The sequence below is a fragment of the Rhinatrema bivittatum genome, chromosome 2, assembly GCF_901001135.1.
Source record: "Rhinatrema bivittatum chromosome 2, aRhiBiv1.1, whole genome shotgun sequence".
Classification (NCBI taxonomy): domain Eukaryota; kingdom Metazoa; phylum Chordata; class Amphibia; order Gymnophiona; family Rhinatrematidae; genus Rhinatrema; species Rhinatrema bivittatum.
In genome coordinates, this window is record NC_042616.1 from 145,174,531 (window position 1) to 145,195,008 (window position 20,478).

Here is a 20,478-nt window from a genome sequence, read left to right on the forward strand (position 1 = left end):
TTATGTGTTTGCATGTACATCACCTAGGAATTTGATAGTTGGTTTATAAATTTGTATAAATAAAATAAACAAATAGTGTATGAGGAGCTGCTGAGGCAGAGGCAAAAATAAATTCTGTTTGAGGGGCTGCTAAGGCAATGGCAGTAAATGAAGGCACAAGGCCACAAAATTGAAAACTTTTAAGAGAGAGCCTGGGACCGGTCTGTGTGGTAGCTCAGATGGAGAAAAATGGAGTGGATAAAGAGGCAGCGTTCACTTGTGGGAACTTCCACACATGCTCAGTGCATTCTTTACTGAGCTCTAGGAATTGGATCTGCACTGGTGCCAGCAGATGAAATTGCCCACGTGTAATGGATAATTCATTCCTACTTGTTGATGGAGCTCATTCTCAGACAAAGTGTTAAGGATTCTGAGCATTGTTGCTTATGATAACCTCTCTCTTCATTCTTTATTCATGATGATGTTCTACTATAATGAATGTGCTTTGGCGCCATGAAACTTTAATAAAGATTAATGATAGAGAAGAGAATCCTGTAAACATTAGGACTGCTGACCTGATAGCATTGTATAAAAAAGAAAAAAACCCCAACTAGCACGGACTAGTTGTATCGCTCTTTTACAACAGTTTCAGAAATGCATGTTGTGAAGACAATAAGACAAGACCACGCTCATGTCTTCCCTACAAATACAGACACATCTTGAACAATGAGAAGCATCTGACCCCCCCAGCCTGACCTAAAGTGTGGCCATATTCCTAGTACAGCACTGCTTGTGCACAGGGGGCAAGAGGAAGGGTTTCACCGAGGCCTGTCTGTGGAAAATGCACTACAGGCTCCAGCTCGCTTTCAATAAATGGTCCTCAAACAACAACACAGCCAAGGCTCGGGTGCAATCGGAAGAAGAAATAAAGGACGTAAATGCACTTCTAAAGCATACAGAGAACTGCTGTCTGTGATTAACCAGGGCTGCTCCTCATAAGTGCTCAGTGCCCTGGAGTGCCATACGCTAAAATCAGCAGGATGAGCTGTGCTATAGAATTTGTGGCCCTCATTGCTGATAGCAGATCCCTTCTGTACACTCTGGGCTTGCAAGAATAGGATTTCTGGGTTGTAGACTCATACCTGGATGATGCCCTCCCAGTGCTTTACATTTATTTAGTGCCCCAGTGAAAGAGTGCACCTCTCCACCCTTTCATGATACCATGGGCAGCTTCAGAAACCACCCTCTTTCTGCAGGAACATAAGACACCAGAAAAGATATCTTTAGTTAGCAAACTGGCAATGTTTTTTTGGCAAAGTGCTAAAAATAACCCCTCAAAAACTAACCCTTGTTCCAGATGCACATGTGCCACAAATAAAGATTTTAAAGGAGATTATACTGGGAAAAACCCAGTATAAAATTGTATTCATATCCATGCCTGCTCTCTAGGGATTTTCCTGTGGGTTATATCTATCAGAACAGAACAATAAGTTTACTAATATTCAGAGGGAAAATGTCCAGGCCTGCAGCCTTATTGGAGAATATCCTTTTTGCCCTAATTTGTAGGGATGATATTTATCCATCTTTAGGGTTGTCATTTCACTCAGGTCCACCTGAACACACTGATCCTGTCCTAGTTTTCTTCCATTGCCTGCATGGAGTTGTAGTTCTGATTTCCCTAAATAGGAACTACATCTCCATGCATGCAATGGGGCAAAACCAGGACTGGATCCACCTTTCTGGATTGATCAGACTGGGCAAGGCAGCAACCCTAATCTTGAGCCATTATCACAATCTGATAAATCTGATTGCTAGGTTTCAAACCAGGACACTACACAACAGATTTTAAAGGGGAAAGTATCATCAGGACTCAATTCCAGCTCCTGATGACCTCTCCCATTGCAGTCCCATCTGAAGACGGGGGCCATTGAGAACTTGAAAGCTCATTTACCACAACATCTTTTTTACACATCCTTTGAAAGGTATGGTATCAAAACCCACGAAACCGTCTTTCAAACCGGTGTGCAGGTGCACGTGTGTGCCCATTTGTCAGCCTGTGCCCAGGGACGTAGCTATTTTATAACTTGTGAGCATATATGCACGCAAGCTATAACAGCCTGGCTGTGTGCATGTGTGCCAAATTTTAAGTGGGCATGCACAAGTGCACACAAATGCCACTTCTACCATGTAAATCAGGAGATTTTAAAAGGGGTGTTCGCTGATGCCATTTCCAGTTTTACCAGATCATCCCCAGTTAAGGGATAGGTCTTCCAACCCCCCATGGTTTAATAGCCTTCACTCCCCCCCCAGTTATCCCTGACCCTTAAAACACTGCAGATCTGCCTATGTATCTTTAATTTATAACTTACACGGCCTCCATAGCAGAAGTAAAGTTACGCTGCAGAGGTCCCTCGGCACACACCAGGTTCATGCTCCACCCAGACCATGCCCTGCACATTTTTTAAAACCTCTGAGGTGTGCCCACTGCAGCATTTACATGCATTTCCTGGTGGCTTTTAAAATCTGCTCAGTCCGAGCGAGCCCAACAGATTCGCACATCCCCTAATTAATGCGTGCATCGGGCTTTTAAAATTCACCTTAAAGATTTTATGTTTAACAAAGGTACAAATCTTAACGAGAGGAAGAATAGAAAATAAACCATGGCACTGGAGACCATGTCCATCCACCGTTTAACCGCTGGCTTGAAGTATTCCCGAATTGTTTGTGCAATCTACTACGGTAGACCACAAGTTCCACATTTGCAGAAATAGGCCAGGTCTCCATCGAGCTCAGGTTATCCAATTTCCAAACATTTTTTGTCTGGTAGTGCAACAGAAAGAAGTTTATTTTTCCTTCTTGGTCTTCGTACTCTGGATGAGAGGAACTCCCCCACCCACCCCTCCAAAAAAAAAAAGAGACAACAGAAGAGATGATCTTAATTTTTTTATTCAGGTCTGTATAAACCTCCTGCTAGGAAGAAGTAACATGAGAGTAGGACCAAAGAATATCTGCGATGTGGGTGGCAGTCCCATAATCTCACCAGTAATTTAATTCAAAATTTCTATTCAGCTTTCATGGCTGGCCGGTCACTTCAAAATGAATCACAGTGTAATTAACTGAGCTAAAAAACCCCAAAACATTGTGAAAACTTGCAGTGTAGGGAACACTTAGGATGCTACATAATGTGGTCAGTTTATATCAAGACTGGTGCTAACTCTAGCAATCTTTTGAGCTTGATCTATCATGATTTAGAGAAACTGCACAGTACACCTTGGCGAAGATCTGACGTCATTGGGAGTGAGGAAAGATGAGATTGCTACTATGGTTTCTCGCTCTAGTTTGATGGACTCTATAACAAGGTACTTTCAAGCTAGGGAGAGAAAAAACACAGTAGCAATCTCATCTTTGTGAGACTTTCCTCACTCCCAATGACGTCAAATCTTCACTGAGGTGTACTGCGCAGTTTGTACGTCTCACTCTGCATGTAAAACTGGCCCCAAAACCACCACCAACACCTCACCTTGAGCTATTAGCTGGCCCTCCTATAGTCATATAAAGAGTTGACTACTATGAAGGCCTCATAAAGAGCCAGTCTCTCTCTCCCCCTCCTAAGAAATGGTATAATCACACAGCTTAATGTGCACTTAAAACCCTGCAATAGCGTAACGCATGCTTCCACATTCCCCTTCTTTTCCTTTGCAGAGGATCAGGCGGCTTGCATCAAAACACCACTTCCTATAAATGTTCAAATACAGATTTATTTGATACAACAGGGAATTAGTTCGAAACAAGGGTCAATAAGTGTGTAACCGGGTAGTTATGATTAATCATAGTCTCTGAACCATTACTGACAGAAAAATATAAAATAAACCAATAGAATAAAAAGCACTTTAGATTAGTGTGAACATCCCTACTCCCTTAACCATTTTAAATTGCTAACACCTGAACAAAATTAAGATTCAGACTGAGAAGGGGGCTTTCCAGTCTTTTGCACTGAGTGCCACATGTATGATGATCGGGCAGTGGGTGAGAGGCTCTGTGGGTGCACTCAGTGCAGAGAGCTCCTGGCCTTCAGAGAATGAGTCCAACATCTGGAGGCTTGAGTGGCTGGGCTCAGGCTTGGGGGCTGGGGGGGGGGGGGCAGACTGTGCTGAGGCTACTGAGGGATGAGAGCAAGCCAGGCAGGAGTTTGGGCTGCAGGAGTGGAGGCAGGTTCTGCTGGGGCTGGAGGAGGAAGGTCATGCTTCTGGTGCTGGGGAGGAGGGCAATAACTAGGAACTTCCATGGGTGGGTGACTGTATTGGGGCTGTGCTGCTCCTTGGGCTGCAGGGGTTTCCCCAGCCCCAGTAACGATGTTGTCGCACCACATCGAAGCAATCAAATCACCCACCAGCATCTCTACCTATGAAGCCAGAGCCAAAGGAGCACTCACTCTCCCAGCGTGACATTGACTACGGTCCTGTCTGGCAGCATAACCTTGGTAGAAGGCCAAAGAAGCTTTGGCGTAGGACATTAACACATTTGAGAAGTTACTGAGGAGGCAGGGGGCCACCCACAAGGTTTCCCTTTCCTCTTGACCGTGATCTAAGGACAAAAAGAAGTACAGCAGAGCTAATTATAAGCTATACCCCAGAAGCTTCTCACAGCACGTTCTCTCGCTGAGTTACCACAGTCGTTCTCCCTCTTTGCCTATTTGACTGCTACAGCCCACTCAGCTGAGGATTTCAACATCCTGTGGACGATGATACCCAGATCCTTTTCCTGGAGAGTGATTCCTAATATGGAGCCCAACATTGTGTAACTACAGTTTGGATTATTTTTCTCTGTGCGCCTCATTTTGTACGCGTCTGCATTAAATGGCATCTGCCATCTGGAGGCCCATTCTCCGTCTTTCAACATCCTCATACAATTCCTCACAACCCACTTGTGATGTAACAGCTTAGAATAATTTTATGCTGTCTGCAAATTCGATTCCTGGAGCACCCCCACTATTTACCTTTTTCTATTGAGAAAACTGACTATTCATGACTACTCTCTGTTTCCTCTATTTTAACCAGTTTTCAATCCACAATAGGACCTTGCCTTCTAGCCCATGACTTTTTAACACTCCCAGTCTCTCCCAAGGGACTTTATCAAACACCTTCTGCAAATCCAGATACACCACATCTACCGGCTCACCATTATCAACTAACCCCTTCAAAATAATGGTGCAGATTGGTGAGGCACAACATCTGGGCACAGCCATATTGGCTTTGTTCCATTAAACAATGCAAATATGACCCCCTCATCTTTTCCAGCACGTTCAACTCTTTCACGTGATAGAAACATCACATTTTATAAATGTTTCAGTTTTCAATAAATTATCAATTTGTGTAATTTCCCATTGGAGAAAAAAGTTAATTTTTAAAATTTTTTATTTAAGCGAATTTTCAATAAACCAGACATTACATCTTAACAGAAATAATAAGAGATATGAGAGTATCACAAGTGTAATCATAGAAACATTTTCAGTATGTTCAATATTACTATTAATTCTCTCAATCTTTAATTCCAGTCCTCAAAACTTGGGGGATCCATCTCTCAACCTAAAGAAAAACAAGAAATCAAGTATTCCCAAAGAAATAGCAGTAGTCACAAAAGACAGCCATTATACAATGAGATATAGCATTGGATTATGACTGAGGATTCACATCAAGTACAGCAGGTTGTGTTTTCCCTACCAAAAACTGAGTAAGTTGAGGGGGCTCATAAAAACCATATGATTTATTTTGAAATGTAATCATGCATTTACATGGAAATTTAAGAAAAAATGCTCCCCATACTTGTTGAACTTGCGTATGCAATAACAGAAACTGTCTTCTCTTTTTCCGAGTCTGCCTGGAGGTGTCTGGGAATATTTTAACCTTGTGATGTAAGAACTGTTCAGTTCTTTTATGGAAATACAATTTTAGTAACCAGTCTTTATCCGGTTCTAAAGTTAGGGTTACAATTAATGTAGCAGGTACAGCCATCTCTGTGTCAAAAGTTTCAAGTAACGCTGACACATCTATAGTAGACTCTCTTACTGGATTTAATGGTGTGAACACTTCATCTTCAAGCTGATTTTCACGCTGGTTCTCAGGAGCCTTTTTATACTGCGGTAGGTAATATATTTTCGATACCGGAGGGATCGCATTTTCCGGAACCTTCAAAACCTCAACCAAGTATCTTCTAAACATCTCCCTGGGAGGAGTTAACGGCAGTTTTGGGACATTTATTAGTCTAAGGTTCCTGTTTCTCACAGCGTTCTCTAATACTTCTATCCTTGTGTTCAAATTTATATTTTCCTTAATTAATGCCACTTACGTCTGTTGCACAGAGTTAGAGTGAATCCTTACAGATGTTAGTTGCTGTTCATATTCAGTTGTCATATTTGATATCTCAGACACTTTGGGGTAGATTTTTTAAAAAAGCGCGATCGCGTACTTTTGTTCGCGCAGCAGGCGCAAACAAAAGTACACAGGATTTTATAAGATACGCGCATAGCCGTGCGTATCTTATAAAATCCTGGATCGGCGCGTGCAAGGCTGCCGATTTTGGGCAGCCTGCGTGCGCCGAGCCGCGCAGCCTGCCTCGGAGGGAACTTTCTTTCGCCCTCCCCTCACCTTCTCCTCCCTAACCCACCCCTCCGGCCCTATCTAAACCCCCCCCCCTTACCTTTGTTCCTAGATTTACGCCTGCGAGAAGCAGACGTAAATCTACGCGCGCCAGTGGACTGCTGGCTCATCCGACCTGGGGGCTGGTCCGGAGGCCTCGACCACGCCCCCGGGCCGGTGCCACGCCCCCGGTCCTGCCCCCAAAACGCCGTGTCATTCGGCCCTGCCCCCGACACGCCCCCTTCAAGAAACCCCGGGACTTACGTGCGTCCCGGGGCTCTGCGCGTGCCGGCGGCCTATGCAAAATAGGCGCTCCAGCGCGCGAGGGCCCTGCTCGCGTAAATCCGCCCAGATTTACGCGAGCAGGTCTTTTAAAATCCGCCCGTTTATTCTCCAAGTCTCCACATTTCAAAGTCAACATTGAAGTTTGCTGGGTAATTAAACTCTTTAACTCCAAAATAGCGTCCCAGATATTCTCTAAAGTGAAGACAGACGGTCTTAAATCCAAAGTTAATGTTGAAATCCCAACTGTTTGGGTAAAAACAGTACCTTTGCTGTTTCTCCGGGATTCCTTCGGTCTAGCTCCTTGCTTGACTCCCTGTAACTGGCCCAAGCCAAAACCTGGGCTCTCCATCGCCATAGCTACCGTTTCAGACCCTGCTGGGAATGCCCTAACTGCCACATGGACTGTCGGCGTTTCCTCTGATTCACGGTTGCTCCTGGCTGGTTCATGGTTGTCGGGTGGTGATCTCTCTAAGGCACTCAAAGGCAAAATTGAGCCAGGGGAGGGGAGGTGCTCCAATTCCCTTCCCCCTCCCTCCAGCGGCTGAGGCCCCGAAATCGAGCTGCTTTGCATAACGTGCGCATTCATCGGGCCAGTCAAGGTAGCCGACGAGGGGGCTGCAGGGAAGATCCCAGCTTGCGGTTTCCTTTTCCTTCCCATTCAGGCAAAACAAAAAAAGGTAATATTCTTTAAGAGTTCAGCCTGGTGGTGCTCTCGCTGCAGACTACGCGTCAGCCATCTTGGATCTCCCTGAGATTATTTTTTAATTGTAAAGTGGGTTTCTTTTTTTTTTTTAATTTGTATTCTTTTTGCGCTTTTTCAGCACTTCAAAGCAGATTACATTTAGGTACTGTAGGTATTTCCCTATCTGCAAAGGGCTTACAATCTTTATTGGAATGATATAACAGTTCAATAAATATATTAAATATATATATCAACAATAAAACAAAGTGCCTAGTACATCTTTTCTTTTTTACTATGTTCTACAATTCTGCAATTAAGCAGTACCATAAACACAAGATAGATGACCAGTCATACACACTACATTCTATTCTGACTCAGAGAAATCATTGTATACAACCAGAAAAGGAAAAAAAAAGCTGCTAATCAGATACATTGGCCATAAACTGTTCCCAAACTAAAGTGTAACCTTTACATAAATATGTATGCACTAATTTGGCATCCAGTTCTTCACTGTGTTTCCACTCAGTCATATGTGTTGTCCACAAAAGAAGAGGCAGCGAGTCCTCTAATTGAAAATTGCAAAATAACCAGCCTTGCTAACAGAGCTATCTGAACAAATTTTAATACTACCCTTGATAAGGATACTGCCCAAGTAATGTCTCCCAATAGCAACACTTCTCCCAAAAAGGGAGGTTTAATAAGAACCACATGACACATAAAACAGTATGGGTCAGATTACTTCTATGAATTTTATATTTTATACATAGATCAGAACTAGCTGTACCCATCTTTACTGTTCTGTCAGAAGCATAATAACTTCTATGTAAAATACAAAACTGTATCTGTTGTGGTGCTTATAAGCCCCTGTCACAGACACGAAAGCAGTGAAACACTTTTTGACATGTCACACATGAAGTCATTATTCTTGTTCTCCTAAGTTTTTGATCATAAGCAGTTTTGTAAGTACTAAAAAACATTATAGTCTCAACCTTGTACTTGTTTTCCTAGACAAAAAGACTCTAAGAGGGTCATTTTCAAAGGCCCTTTTTGCGTGCAACAGCATGCTGGGGGCGGAGTCGGGGCAGCAAGGGGAGAAGTCGAGGCGGCAAGGAGGCGGACTCGGCGGTGTCTTTGCTGGCGGCGATAAAGGTTAGAAACGTTATTGCCGCCAGTAGCGCGCCCAATAGCACCACCTTTCACAATGGCGCTATTGGGTGCGAAAGCCGGCAGTGAAAACACCGCGGTGGTGCGATGGCTGCAGGCTTTCGCAGGCCCTCCCCCTTCACTCCCTGCCCCCCCCCCCCCCCCCGTTTTCACTGGATTCACCATTCTGCGATAGAATGGTGAATCCAGGCCTAAGTTAGATAAAAGATGCTGAACTACAAGGTTATAGAACATTTTTGAACAGATGCGAAACCAGTTGACATTCCAATTGCAACCCATAGATAATCTCATCTAATCTATGAGACAAGAATAATTAGCATAGAAGCCATAAGCAAATAAAGATATGTCCATTCACATTATTTGTTTATAACAGAAATCCAATCATAGAAATTTTGGCAAGTATATAATCTAGTTTAGGGGTGGATTAAACAAGTGTTGAATCCTATATATAGCTTTGCTATATCAGTAAAATCACTTGAGACAGAGAGTATACCTTACATTATTTTATAGCATTTAAGTAAAAAAAAGTTTGTTTTCTCTACAGCTATTGGTTTTAAGCATTCTTATTTCAGTGAACCACAACACATCTCTTGCAATTTTAAGTTAACTGTGAGCTTACAGAGATTTCTGCAAAGTTGTTCCAACTGGTCAATAGAAACAATGGTATCAAATTTAATAGTCCATTTAATTGCCAATTTTGTGAGTGAGGTACAAGATTACATTTTTCACCTTGTAGTTTATACCAATATGATATTTTGTTGGTTTTGATCCCAAACCCTTCAGCAAGTTAGTAATCGATTGGGGGGAGAGAGAAATATCCAGGACTTGCTGTTGCAATGAAAGCACACAGCGTTGAACTTGTACATAAGCAAAAATAATTTCAAGCAGGCAAATTAAAATCTTTCTTTAACTGTTGAAAAGAAAGCATAGTATTAGCTGTAGGACAGAGATCTGATATAGACTTAATGCCTTTCAGGAATACAGAATAAAACAAACCTGGCTTAAATTACCCATTAGGGGCAAGAAGCCTGTGATAGAGGATGGAGACCCCTCCAAGAACACAAAAATGTCCATGCTCGTTTACCACTATAAACAAAGGGTATGGTTTTATTAAAGGAGTAACCGAAGCTACCGGATGTAAGGCAGCCTAAGGAGAAAGAGGGGACAAAACAGATTCTACTAATCCAGGAGAACAAGAGTGAATTTTCCCCCAATACCCATTCCCATACAAAACAAAACTGGCAGGGAAAATTATAAAACCAAAAATCAGGCAGATTTATACCCACTATAGATCTAGCCCTTGATAGTCTGATAACTAAAATGTCTAGCTTTGGCTTTCCAAATAAATCCTGCTACCAATGATTTCAAGGGCAAAAGATCCTTCCATAGAAGTCAGCAAGGTAACATTTGAAGTTAGTACAATTCTGGAAAGAGAACCAAGCAGTGAACAAAAAGTAAAAACACCCCCCCCCCACCCCAAAAAAAAAAGCCACCCTAAATTATAAGAGTCTGTTTCATGTCAAACATATTTACATCAAAATATTCAGAGGAAAAACCATGGGCTGGTAGCTAGAAGTTTCAGCGGAGAAGTCACACTAATAGCCCGAATCACTGCTGAGGTATAAACCATATATGTTCCATTATAAGGAGTCAAAATATTTCTGGGATATCTCTTTTGACAATTTTATTGTTTACAAAAACCTTGATTGACTGCAGTAAAATGGAAATGAAAATGTTATGTCCCGATGATGTAAATCAGAGCATATTGGGGCAATTCATTTGAGCCTCCATCACTTTTTGCTAGAAGTCATTAAACAATAAAAGTTTCTGACCTTCATTTTCCAACACAGCTTGCTTCCTGTAGGCCTGTAGTATTTTCATGTTGTTGGTAAAATTGAGAATCTGAGCAATGATGGGTCGAGGCCTAGACTTATCACTCAATAGACCTATTCTGTGCACATGTTCAACCAGCATTGGCTCCGGCTCCAAAGATAAGCCCAAAGTTTCAGGAAGCCATACTTGGGTAAATTGTGGAAGGTCAGTGTCTTTTACCCATTCTGATAGACCAATAATCCTCCAGTTGTTACGTCTTGCCCAATTTCCTGCTCTTCGATACAGTTGAATGATGCATTTTCTTCTTTCGTTTCAGTTAACCCCTCCGAAATCTGCTCCACTGATATGTCTTGTGCAGACACCTGATTTTCCAGATCTCAAGTTTTTCCTCATGTTTCCCCATGCCATCACAAATCTCATCGAGGGAAGATTGCAAACTGGATAAACAATCCTCCAAATTTGCCATGACACACTTAGAAATATCCCTCACAAGATCCCTTTCAGGGCAGCCACAGCTTTTTCCAAATTTGGCCACCATGACACTGTTGGGGGGATTCTGTTTATCTTTGGAGAGCCTCATTGATTTGATTGACATACCATAGGTATATTTAGCGAGTTCAAAGGATTTCTTGCTGCTGTATATTCACCAAGCTACCAAAAAAAAATGATGGGAGTAGAATATTTAGCCGAATAGAGTATGCCCCCTCAGAGCTCTCAGTGGCTCCACATCAGCGAAAGTCCAACAGTGGGTTTCCAACAGAATATGCAAAGTCATACAACAATCTATATAGAAAAATTGCCTTTCCTACCAAAGACAGCTCTGACAGACTTTATTTTAATATAATTGTTTCATTTAATTAAATTTCTGACAAGGGTAAATTTGAACATTTATAGTTGGTATTTGGTGATGTTATGTTCAGAATAAGTTTAGTTGGTTTGAATATTAAATTGCTAACAGTTGTACATTTTAATTAAATTAAGGTGATATTTTCTGTTAACATCTATGGAACAAAAACTTAATTAGCTAACTGAAGGTGACATTTCAGAGAGTCAAAAAAATGATTAGAACTTATGGCAACAGTGAATTATGAAAGAAACAATATGACAGTAGATAAAAGATTGTAAGGCCTATCTACTCTGCCTATTATCCTTTCCTAATGTAATATCATAGGCTGTACTTGCTTTCTGTTACCCTCACTTCCCCGCAAATAGGAATTTTCTCTACTTATCCCCTGCTCTCTTGAGTTTTGCTACAATATTTGCTTCCACTGGGAGGCTGTTCCATGTACATCCCACTCCCTTATGTAATATTTATCTATATAGATATATTTATGTTATTCCTAAGTCTACTCCTCATTGTGTCTCATATCATGGCATCCCATGTTTCTTTCCAACAAAGTATGCTTACCCACTTGTGCGTACACTTGAGGTATTTGAATTTCTTAATCAGATGCATTCTGTCTTATAGGGTAAATAGAGTTGTGTGCAAAAGTTTAGGCACCCTGGTCAAATTGAATGTTTCAATGAATCTCTAAGTGAACAGAAGCTGACTCAACCTCTGCATAATACGAAAGTTAAACATGACATGTTTCTGAAATTTTTAATGCAAAATTACTATGTACTTGCTGATTTTAGCAAACTAAAAGCATTAAGAGGGCAAATATGACATGCAAAAGTTTGGACATCCTTCCGGTTGATTCATTACTACTTTAAAAAAAAAAAGTTAATAAGGTCCAAACAGTTGTTTGACTCAGTAGACCTTCAATTAGTCAGGTGAAGACAATGCCACAATTGAACAAATACTCTGGTCCTTCTAACCTCTCGGGTTGTGAAGGTTGTTCTATTTACTTTTAACAACCATGGGCTCCACTAAACAACAGCTGTCTGAGCTGAAGAAAATGAAGAGTTTTGCAGGTGAAGGATATTAAGAAAAAAAAATCTCTAAATGCTTCCAGCTAGTTATTTCAACTGTCAGAAACATTGTTAAGAAATGGAACGTACATGGAACTATTACAGTCAAGGTAAGATCTGGGAGACCAAGAAATATATCAGATAGAACTGCCCCCAAACTGGTCAGATCTTCAAGATAGATCACTGCAAACGAGTTCTGAAAAGTTTAGCCAACAATACAGTAGTTGTCCACAGTACAGCATTGCTTTCACAATGATCTGCATGGAAGAGTTGTTAGAACGAAACCTCTTCTACAACCTCATTACAAGAGTCATTATCTAAAGTATGCAAAACAAAGCTTTGATAAGCATGAAACTTTTTGGAACAAAGTGCTTTTGAGTGATTAAATGAAAATTGAACTGTTCAACCACAACCACACAAGATACATTTGGAGAAAAAAGGGTGAAGCATTTGAAGAAAAGAATATCTCGCCAACCTTTAAGCATGGGGGTGGATCTATTATGCTTTGGGTTTTGGGTGGTAGCTAGTGGCACAGGAAATATTGTGTAGGAGGAAGTAAGAATGGATTTGACCAAATATCAACACATGCTAGAAGCTAATATCCCCCAGTCAGTGAAGAAACTGCAGCTGAAAAGAGACTGGCTATTTCAGCAAGACAATAATCCGAACCATACTGCAAAATCAACCCGGAAGTACTTACAGAAAAGACAAATGATGGTTTTGGAACAGCCTTCCCAATCCCCAGATTAGAATATTATCGAACATCTGTGGGGTGCTCGGAAACATTCAGTGCTTACAAGGCAAATATTTCTGAGCTAGAAGCAAGAGTAGAAAGCTGGCTACAGGAAATGTCTGGAGACTGTTATTTCTGTCAAAGAAGGTGTTGCAAAAAGTATTAACTGAAAGGCTGTCTAAACTTGTGTACGTGCCATGCTCACCATTTTATTATTTTTAATCTGCTAAAATTAGCAATAGTAATTTTGCATTAAAAATTACAAAAAAATATTGTTTTACTTTGTCAGCAGAGAAAGGGAAGCATATACATATCTTCAAATAGAGGGAAGGTAAAGATAATTAGTCCTGTCCAAAATAAAGCTAATGCTGCAGCCTGCTTCTTTCTTTGGGCCATGGCGATTGTGGGTCCATGCGACTCGACCTCTAGTTCTGTGCCTGCAGTCCAGGAAGGAGCACAACGAGGAGGAATCACTAGGGGCCCTGTCCTGCCACTGTCTTGCTGTCCCCAAAACTGTGTTGCTCTAAGGGGCTGCTCCCAAGTCTGTCTAGTGCTTCCTCTGGCCCCAACTCAACCAGTTTCCAATCCAGCTTACCACTTTTAGGACCAAACTCTAGGATACTTAATTTATTCTTGAGCCTCCAGCATGGGAGAGTGACAAAAGCCTTAGCACTCATTTCAGCCCTGGCTGCTGTCCATTCAGGCAACTTTCATAGACATTCCTAATTCAACTATGCGCAGACTAGACAGAAAGAGACGACCTGCCATCAGCTTTCTGTTTCTAATCATCTTAAAAAAAAAATCTCTCTCCCTTTTACCTACCTCCTGCTTAGCTCAGAAATGGCTGAGCAGCATTCAGGTTGCAACTCTTAAGATGTTTCTTTAGGAAATTTAAATAACAATATGTGAACAGGTTTACAGACAGATGGGATTTTTGGGGGGAGGGGAAAACTTTTTTTTTTTGTGTTGTTTTAAGTAACAGGAATGCAGTCCTGGTAAATGGAGCTAAAAATCACAAAAAAATATATATCAAGAATCATACATTGCCATTTATCCTGACACAATCCACTATACAAATTTCAAAGCTTGTTTAAAGTCTTTTTAGGTTTTTAGACTATTCCATTTTATTAGAAGTATTCCTGGTGCAGCCCAGCTAGAAATCCTGGTATACTACATCTGGTGTTTATCCCAATATAATTCTTTGGTTACCTCCAAGAAATGATTATGCTCTGTTTGGTATCTCCTCCTTCTGGTAACATGCAGCCTTGGATCTTGTAATCTGATGGATCCATTATTTCATTTAGTAGTGACTATTAATTTACCATGAGTAAGGTCAGATTAATTGGCCTGTGGGGTAAGTGACCTCTCTAATCCCACTTTTATGACAAGGAATGATATCTGCTCATCTCCGGTCTTCTTAAACTATTCTTATTTTTAAACAATGAATAAACATAAGTTGTCAGTGGATCTGGTAGAACCTCTTTACAATCCCTTGCCATCTCAGGATGTATACATCTGACCTCCGTTTCCATCTCTTCCCTACATGGACTGTATCTGCCTCTCTAGTGTATGTGGTCCTGCCACCTGCTTGTGGTCCTTCTCCAACCCCCTTTTTCCAGGAACTGAATTATCTGTTCAGCGTATCTGCTTTTCCCTTGAAAAATGCTGTGTGTCCAATACATGTGCACATAAAGATACAAAAAAAGGAAATTAATTTGTTGGTGCTAAATCAGCCTTCTTGTGTCTGCTTTTTCCTCATGGTCCTCGACCTATTTCTCATTTTGACCTCTCAGTACTGCAATCCCACTGCTGCAGTTCTTCCTAACACAAAAGAAACAATAAGTTACTAAGAAAACTCTGCACCAAAGGCACTGGACATCAGTTTATTGCTTTTGTGTTTTCTAAGTCTCTTCTAAATTGTCGTTCTAACGTTCCTGTCATTCTACTGTTCCAGAATATAGATTTCTTTTTTTTAAATTGTGATGTTGATTTTTGTCTTACATCTTCTTTAAAGTTTTTGCTGTGTACTATGCGTCAAGCAATTTATTTTCAAACTTTGCTGCATTTATTGTGGAAACATTAAAATGATAGTAAAGGAAGCAGCATCATGGTTACAGTGCCTGGACAGGTTAGATGGATGGGTGCTGGCTCCCTGCAAACTTTCAGAGGCCTCACCCATTGCTAATTACAGGAAAAGGGGAGCTATATTTAGGATAGATGGGCATTATACAAAGGACCAGTCTACTAAACGGTTTCCCTAATTCTGAATGCCATGTACCAAGCATGCTTCCCCTAGCAACCTCTAGTACTTTGCGCTGTTTGGGGTAGATTTTCAGAGCCCTGCTCGCCTAAATCCGCCCAAAACCAGGCGGATTTAGGCGAGCAGGGCCCTGCGCGCCGGTAAGCCTATTTTACATAGGCCTACCGGCGCGCGCAGACCCCGGGACTCGCGTACGTCCCGGGGTTTTCGGAGGGGGGCGAGTCGGGGGCGTGTTGGGGGGCGGGCCCGGTCGTCGCGGCGTTTCGGGGGCGTGTCGGCAGCGTTTTGGGGGCGGGTACGGGGCGTGGCTACGGCCCGGGGGCGTGGCCGCGCCCTCCGTACCCGCCCCCAGGTCGCGGCCCGGCGCGCAGCAGGCCCGCTGGCGCGCGGGGATTTACGTCTCCCTCCGGGAGGCGTAAATCCCCCGACAAAGGTAAGGGGGGGTGTAGACAGGGCCGGGTGGGTGGGTTAGGTAGGGGAAGGGAGGGTAAGGTGAGGGGAGGGCAAAGGAAAGTTCCCTCCGAGGCCGCTCCGATTTCGGAGCGGCCTTGGAGGGAACGGGGGGAGGCAGCGCGGCTCGGCGCGCGCAGGCTATACAAAATCGATAGCCTTGCGCGCGCCGATCCAGGATTTTAGTGGATACGCGCGGCTCCGCGCGTATCTACTAAAATCCAGCGTACTTTTGCTTGAGTCTGATGCGCAAGCAAAAGTAGGCTGATCGCGCTTCTTTTAAAATCTACCCCTTTGTGTCTACAAGGAATATGTTTAGCACATCTGGCCCTTACTCTGCAAGATAAATATCACACAAACTTTCTTTACTAATTGTGCTGATGATAGACATTTGTTAATTAAAATATCCCCCTGGATTTCACATTGCATTACCACATTGTATTGTGTTGTTGCAATTCAGATACATCAGTAGGCTGGCTTGGAAACAGACTGAATAATAATAATTATTTATTATGTGTGTTGTGGTTCACAACAGTTGAACCTCATCTCTGAAATGAACACTTCTTCCTGGTGAGGGTCATATTCTTGAGTCATTTCATCACAATCTTTTCAAACGTGCTGGCTCCCTGCATGGAGTTAGCTCTCGGGCAGATCAACAGGCACAGAACATGACTGAGCCTGATCCAGCTCCTGGTGCGAGTCTGGCTCCATTACTGGTCCGGAGAGGAGTGCGAGGCAGGAAGCATCAGGAGGGGAGAGAGCATGAAAGGAAGATCACTGCATTTCTATACACTTACAATGCCTAGTAAAAGTCTTCTCAGTCTTGCATATTTTTCACATCCTACTGTCTAAAAAATATGAATCAAAGTGCACTGTACAGAGGAAAACTTAACTTGGGAAAAATAAACAGAGAACAGTCAGAAAGATGAATGACAGATTTTTAGGGAGCAATTTCTCAGAGTTAGCAAGAAAAATCTCCTATCCATTAACCCTGGGTTAGGTGAATAAACTGTAACAGCAATAGGAATATGTATATACAAAAGGTATAAACAAACCAATATTGTGGTTGATTTCTCTTGTCCTCTATTCCTTTTTCATCCTTGCTTTCTTTCATCATCTTTTCTTGCCAGCTTGTCTTCCTTTCCTTTTTTTCCTGCATTCCCGTTTACTTTTTTTTTTTTTAAACTTTCCATTCCAGTTTATCCTTCCTTTCAAAGGGAAGCTTATATAAAGTAGCAGTCCCATCCAAGCTATGTTTATAAGAGCATTCTCCATTTCTCTTCCTTCCCCTAGGCCTGCCTCTGCAGTGCTAGTCTTATCTAGCCGTTCGGCCACACTTGTCCCAGTGCCCTATTTATTTTTAGAGTAGGCTGGTAAATTTGTCCAGTGACAATTCAGGTAGTGTCATTTTTGCCTTGTACCAATGTAAATATCCAGATCATCATAAAGTGGGCTGTTCTGCACCCATGGAAAATTGCCTTTTGATAAATCAAGCCCAGTCCGTTTAAAACGAAAGACAAGCATTCCAGTCTCTGATTTACTAAAAATTATTGCACACACAGGGATAACTTGTGCTCATTCTACCCCTTTGCGAGTATGCTACAATGCGAGCAATATCCGTTCATGGTATTTTCTGTCCAAAATAGTTTAGGATGGATATAGCACCTTCTGCAAATCCAAGACATTTTCTATGGGTTTACTCATGTAAGTTTGAAACTATCTTTTTTACAAGTATTCCAGAGAAAGGGAGTTTTAGTTCTTGAAATGTGGTCAAGAAACGTATTGTTAGACCAATAAAAAGATCTCAATGTATTTATTTCTTAATCTTTATCTCTGTGCATTCATGTGGACTAACCCAGCAATCACACTTACTTTGTTTGAGAATACCCTCTGTATATACAAATTCCTGTTCTAACTCTCAGCTTTAGACTCATCACATAATGAGGTTTGACCCAGAAAAAAACAAATATTCTTCTGACCATTAATCTCTGTGCTCAGTTCATATGGGAAAGCCTTTTGAGTTCAGTTAATATGTACACAGAACACAAGTTAACTGTTAGCAAGTTAATTAGAAAAGAAAATGGTTTTTAAAGTGCAGAAACAGAAGTCTCCATATGCATCATGCAGTTCTGTCATAAGACAAACATTTCCATGTCAGACTATTTCTGTGACTGAGGGAACACAAATCCAGAGTCCTGAATGTTTTGTTTTTCCTATAGTTAGTGGAAGAGATTAATAAAGTTTACTGTAATAACAGCAGTATTTCTAGACAAACAGGGATCGTGCATGACATACTTTATAATAATTCACTAAATCTTGAAAACTAAAAACAGCAGGGATATATTCATAAAAGGGAACATTCTCAAAATCACATAAAAGCACCACATGAGAATAACCAAAATTGTGTAAAGCAGGTTCCTTCTAACTATTGTGGACAGAAAATACCATGAACGGATATTGTTCACATTGTAGCATACTCGCAAAGGGGTAGAATGGGCACAAGTTATCCCTGTGTGTGCAATAATTTTTAGTAAATCAGAGACTGGAATGCTTGTCTTTCGTTTTAAACGGACTGGGCTTGATTTATCAAAAGGCAATTTTCCATGGGTGCAGAACAGCCCACTTTATGATGGTCTGGATATTTACATTGGTACAAGGCAAAAATGACACTACCTGAATTGTCACTGGACAAATTTACCAGCCTACTCTAAAAATAAATAGGGCACTGGGCCAATTGTGGCCGAACGGCTAGATCAGACTAGCACTGCAGAGGCAGGCCTAGGGGAAGGAAGGGAGAGAAGGAAAGACTTACAGATAGAGAAAAGTTTTTAAATAGTAAAGGGGAGTACAGGAAAGAAATAAAAGAATGGAAGGCAAAAGATGACAAGGATAAAATAGGAATAGAAGAAAGGAGAGGAGAAATCAAATTATAAGGAAAGTCAGAGGAAAAGAAGGGAGGAGAGGCAGAGGCTGAGAGAGACAGGTTTCCTTTGCACATTCAGAGGTCGGAGCTCTCTTACGGTTTTTGGCATCCCTCCCCTTCCTGGCATTCATTCTAGTATCAATAATGAGGATAATAGTTTTTAAAAAAATGCTGTTGGTTTTTTTTATAACTTTACATTTGTAAAATGGGAATTGCTTGAAAGCTTTTACTGAGTACGCTGTCAACTTTATCTCTGGCTTTTCCCAGGTCATAAACTCTAACCCAGCTGTGCTGAAATAAATATTTGGCTTTGAGTGTGAATGGGGGAAGGAGCGAGATATTTTACGGTTTCCTGTCACTTGAATGAAAATTAGGAGCTGCCCTACCTTGCTTTTAAATAGTTTAATCCAGTGGCTGGCCAGTCCACGCCAAACGCAAGACAGCAGGGTTTATGAGCGGGCGGTAATGAATGTGGCGCCTGTTCAGCAACCCCTTAGCGCTAACTGCAAGCTTTCAGCAGTGAGCCTTCAAGGGGCTACGGAGAGGCTTCTCTAGAAAGCAAGATGACAGCTCAGCAGGTGCCGGATCCTTTTCCCGACCGGTGCCCTTCAGCTGCCCCTAGCTCAGCGCATGTACAAGGAGGTCGCTTCCTAAAGTTTGCCAAAGTCCTGACATAGGTTCATTATTTTCATACCATCATCAAAAATCAATCATGACAAGCAACATAAGCTACAGTTACCTCGCAAACAAACAAAAAAAAAAAAGTTATATAGGAATAGAGTAAAATAAAGACTTCGAGAGGGTCAGAGCCATATTCTATATGACCATAACCTTTATCTGGTTAAAAAGAATAATAAAAATGAAGCGCTTTCCTCCTCATCCCTGAGGCTTTATCCGTGCTTTAACCGAAAAAAGGACTTTTCTGCTTTCGCCTCGGTTTCTAGCACGGAACTCAAATCAAATCAAATCAAATCCTACTGCTCCTGAGACCATGCTCACAGCAGAGCAAGCCTGCACCGTCCAGACATTAATAAAATAAGCAGGGGCCACACGAGCTTCTCGCCGTAAGGATCTGCTCTCCACGCCGAGCCCCACTCCCAAAAAGAACAGTTTTAGAAACGTGGCCGGGGGAAAATCCCAGAATAGTTTTCCTCTTCTCCTCTTTCACTTCGCCTTCCGTTTTCCCGGCTCGCCAGGATAATTAGGAGGGCTGACGGCGCTGGCTCTGCGCGGTCCCAGCTGCTCCCTCCTCCTCCTTCTTTTTGCCTGTGAGCGCGCTCCCGCGCCAGCGCCCGGCTCCGCCTCGCCCTGGTGCACGAGCACCGCCGCAAGGGCTCTGTGAGGTAATCGGCGGCGGCGGACTGCCATTGGCTCTCCTATTCCGGCTGGGCTCAGTCCACGCCCATCGCTACTTCCCCGGCCGGCCAAGAGGGGGCGTCCGAGATTCATTCTCACTGCGGCGCAGCGAGTGGCAAGCCAAAAAGACACAAATACAGAAAAAAAAAAAAGAAATACCAGCTGCCTGCGCTCTGAGCAGACACCTCGCCCAGCTTTCAGCTTAATTAGGCGTATTATAATTATACTCTGCCCAGACACATGCTGGGAGTGGTGAGCCTGGGTCAC

At 42.2% G+C, this 20,478-nt stretch overlaps 1 long non-coding RNA gene across 1 annotated transcript; it reads right to left on the reverse strand.

The window, feature by feature from the left end:
* Positions 1-16,422: 16,422 nt before the first annotated feature.
* Positions 16,423-20,134, reverse strand: LOC115084189. Its single transcript, XR_003854501.1, has 2 exons — positions 19,242-20,134; positions 16,423-16,645 (listed from the first exon to the last, which is right to left on the reverse strand). It is a non-coding gene; the product is annotated as an uncharacterized LOC115084189 (long non-coding RNA).
* Positions 20,135-20,478: the final 344 nt, after the last annotated feature.